We start from the raw sequence: 4,695 nt of genomic DNA, 5'->3' as shown, positions 1-4,695 counted from the left end.
TCTAAACCTAATGCAATCTAATCCCTTACAGTGGCCATAATTATAAAGCAAAGAATACATTTTGGACCAAAAACAACATTCAAAAAGTCGTATTAGTAGAAAATGCTCACACTGAAACGCCAAATACAATGGAATAATAGTTGTTAGTCATATGGGAAATACAATGACCCATACGTGTTCCTGTGATTAGCATATCTGTCTCATGTAATACAAGTCTAATATTCAATATACCTGCTGCAGTTATATATTTAGGTGCTGCAGGACACCTGATAATTCACAATAATTCACAATAATACTAAACCTTACATTACACACACTCCGAACTTTACACCTAAAACCAGCAATGGGGTTCTATTTCCGGAGACTCTGGGTAACATGTGTATAGAGATTTTTGCTATAGTCTTGTCCTAAGTCTGAACTCTACCAGCAGACAGCCCTAAGGCATGACAAAGCCTGTGCCCTCCAAATTCCTGGAGAAGTCTCACATTTCCTGGAGGTCCTCATCTGAAACAAGATCTAAACTTTCTAACAGGCTTCTAGGATGTTCTCAGGGCAGCTTATCCTAACAATTCAAGGTCCAACTGGGCGGTCATAAAAATGACAGTTTTAAGTCTCTCCGGAGAGCCAAACAAACAATAAGAAACTTGAAATTTATGTCTGTGGTCCCTGAAAGTCTACAGAGACCGAAACTTTAACTGGATTTATACCTTCATTATCCAAACTTGGGGCTTCCGGCTTAGCCATTCAGAGAGACTTCAAGGTCTGGTAATAGGAAGATTGGCCCGGCGTGTGACCTATGTACAAGGATCATGTTGTCAGCCTTCTATATCCACCATAATAAGTCAAACAGAGATCAAGCCATGACACATCAAATCCACGTGGCCCTTTATATATCTCAGGGCCAAGTATAGACCACCTCCAAGCGCTGTGCAACTGGCCTCTAAAAGCCTTTCATTTATTGCCGGATGAATAAAGGTTTCAACTTCTCTTTTTTATTTTATCCCTGATCATGCAATAGAGAAAACATTTCTGTATACATCTGTTCAAAGTAAAATCATCCCTGACCCAGATAGATCAGCAAAAGAGAGAAAAGCTTTGTGTGCAATCTCAGGTTCTATAAACATTTTCTCAGGACTGATACAGACATTAGAGACACATTAGAAATTACAATCTCTTTGATGAGCAAGATGTTAAAAAATACTGATATTTCTGCAGAATCATAGAATGAATCAATATTTTACAGCACAGACATACAAATTCAGTGTCATATAAACCACTCCTTGCTGAATTTGCTCTGATATATGATGGGCCTGATTTATTAAAGCTCCCCAAGGCTAGGGAAGATACACTTTCCCCAGTGAAACTGGGTTATCCAGCAAACCTGGAATGGATTTCTTAAAAGTAATTTGTTGTTAGTTTAACCTCCTGGGCGGTTCATTTCTGTCTGGATTTATATGTCTTTTTTTCATACCTCACAAAATATGTCCAATATTTAATACATTTGATAATAAACTTTAAATAAAAAACACAAAAATCTGTTAAAACGCGGGTGCATAAATAAATGAAAAATACTAAAATCTGTAATATAACTGTACAGTAGCAAATATATATATTATTACTTTGTATTGGATTTAATACAGTTATTTTGTTTTGAATACAGTACAAAATAATTTGAAATTTCCGTCACGCTCCCTCATATGCACCGACGAAATCTGGGTAACATGGCACTGGCTGTGCTTTTTTGGCCTTGGATGGTGGAATGGCTCAGAAACACATGGCAATAAGAAATGGGCAATTTGGGCTGATCTGTATACAAGTGAGAATAAAATAATTTCATCCAAGTCAATCAATTAGAAAATATGAAAAAAGAGACTCAGGATGGTAAATGGGTGAATAATATATAAGGAAGGATATATACAACATTAGCGTTCAATGTTTCCCCAGTTTGAGTTACATAAATGATAGGAGCTTTAAATTAAACCCTAAAATAAATCATCAGCCTATAGTAGTGTTGGTATAAAAGAAATGAGAAGCCTGTCCCCTAAACTATAACATCTTTATATTTCACACATCATAACTTCTAACCCAAATCCATTGACCAAGGAGGTCATCCAATCTCTACTGTATATTACACCAAATAAAATTATTGTTTTATGGCAAACACAAACCCAACACCTTCTAATCAAACCCACCAGCCCCAACCCCGCACAACCTATCCAACATGTTTTTTATTTTTCTACCCCTATGACGCAAGATAAGCTAAACTGAATCCACCATCTGGGTCCATTGGCTTCCTTGTTTTCAGGTGTGGGGGATAAATCATCCAGCTCGGCCACAGGACCCTCATCGGCCATTCCTTTACTGTTTGTTGTAATTGTTGGGGTCCCCTCTTCTAACAAGACCTTGCCCTGGACAGCCGAATGAAGATGTCCAGGTCACACAGGTAGTGTAATTATCACCTGAAGAATCCCTCTAGGTATAAACAAAGAAAGACAGAAAACATAGGCTGCGTACACACGTAACGACTGCACAATGCATGAACAAGTGTTGTACATACAGCACCATTCTGCTCTACGGAAGGGAGAGGTGGGAGAATGAAGAAGCTGAACCCCGCTGCACTCTCTCCCCCTTCACTTTTATTACGATCGTTCGTCATCCATTGTCCGTGGATCCTCCAGGATGGTCGTTCAAACCATGGACGATGAGCGATGTACACACGCTAGATTCTCGTCTGATATCCTCCCTGAGCCAAACATTGGACAAGAACTATTGCACGTGTGTACGTAGCCTTAGACCAGAGTGTTATGTGCAGACCGAAGACATTATCAGGATCTGGACAAGATCACCGGACTGAAGCACAAAGATGGCTGTTTAATGGTAAAAGATTCCATTTTTTTATTCCTAGGTGTGACCCCAGTGAAGAAGTTTCCCTTCACCTCCTCCTGAGAAAAACTGATAGACATTTGAACCGAAAGCAATGAAAAAAGTTTTTTGCTGAAGTTTACAAGTTTGCAGACTTGATAGATTCCAGTACAGCAAAGAAATCCTGATGTGAGCGGGCTGAAAGGGTCAAGCTTGGTTTGAAACCATTTAAAAATGAGCTTTTCTTGTAGTTTTTTTTCTTCCTTTGCGGTGAGACATTAGGGGAGGAAAATGAGCGGCATGGAGAGTCTCCTGTGCACGGGGAAGATGAACCTCTGACTCTCAGGTGTAGCCAATGAACTTTTACAGATAATGCATCAGTCTAGAGGCTGAACATTCCTGCAGACTCGGCCCGACCATTAGGCCTGCTGCTTAATAGAACCATTACAGAGGCTTGCTGGAGCAGAGAAGATTTGTGTGCAATTTGCTCCAGCCAAGGGTAATGAGAGCGTCCATTAGGCCCTCGTCATTCCTTACACCTGACTGTTCCACAACAGAGGTTGCAATTTTCCAGGAAGCCAGCGACATTTAGAAATTAATTTCCTAATTGTGTAGATTTTGGACATTCATATATGTACATTATCTCCACAATGTTAACTCCTTCGCTGACCCGGGGAGTCTTTATGTAAATCCCCTCTCATGCTGCACCCATCCAAAGTTGCTTTGTAGCTACCGATTCATTTATTTTAAAAGCAATTAACCAGGAAGTGGAGCTAAACTCCGTCAGTGAAATCTTATAGAAATTTTATTGTGCACCTTCCTTGTAAAAGTTGTTTGGAATATTACATATTGCATATTACATTTGCAGCTTTTATTAGAATAACCTCTGTCCATGTTGCCTTGAACACCTTTATTAAGGGTTCTTTTTGTTACAACACTCACCCCATCTCCTAATTGTGCTCCTGCATTGCCTCATTTGCTACCAATGGGGACTACAAGCGGCACACTTTGCCCAGACATGGTCCACTGTCGTCATAAATTAGAAGCCGGGACAGAGGACGTCCTGGATGTGGCTGAAAAAACCTGAAGGAGTTCTGCTGAACTGAGATTATTTTCAATATGCAATGCATGGAGTAAACTCAACGTCATCCAGGATTTGGATCTGCAGTGGTAAAATTTAGTTCAGAGATTTTGGATTTTTGGATTTTGGATAAACTCAATTTTGCATTCAGCTCCACTGTCCCGGCTCTCTACTTCACCAACTGTAGTAGAGCTTCCTCGAGGCCAGAAATCATTGACCTGGGAATGAATTAGATCCTAAAGAAATAAATCATCAATGCAAATTTAGTTATTGTTATTATCCAGTATTTATTTAACGCCAACATATTACACAGCGCTGTACAAAGTCCATAGTCAGGTTACTACCTGTCCCTCAAAGGAGCTCACAATCTAATGTCCCTACCATGGTCATACGTCATTAATACAGTCTAAGACCAACTTGGAGGAAGCCGAGTAACCTAACTGCATGTTTTTGGAATGTGAGAAGAAAACAAAGTACCCAGAGGAAACCCGGGCAAACTCATGAGAACCTACAAACTCCATGCAGATAGTGTCATGACCGGGCTTCAAATCCAGGACCTAGCGCTGCAAAGGCCAGCGTGCTATTGGGTAAATGAGCAATAAAACACTTTACAGCCACACATATCACCAGATAAGAGACACCTGAAGGGGAGTAAAAGGAGCCTATTGATTGAAAACATCCATATGACATCTTTGCTGAGATAAGCCATACAGAGAACCTATTGATATTTTCTGAGTCATATTTGACTCATA

The sequence above is a fragment of the Pyxicephalus adspersus genome, chromosome 12 (genome assembly GCF_032062135.1).
Source record: "Pyxicephalus adspersus chromosome 12, UCB_Pads_2.0, whole genome shotgun sequence".
In the NCBI taxonomy this organism is placed as follows: Eukaryota; Metazoa; Chordata; class Amphibia; order Anura; family Pyxicephalidae; genus Pyxicephalus; species Pyxicephalus adspersus.
The sequence above is the reverse complement of the archived record's forward strand: the minus strand, read 5'-3'. Positions refer to the sequence as shown.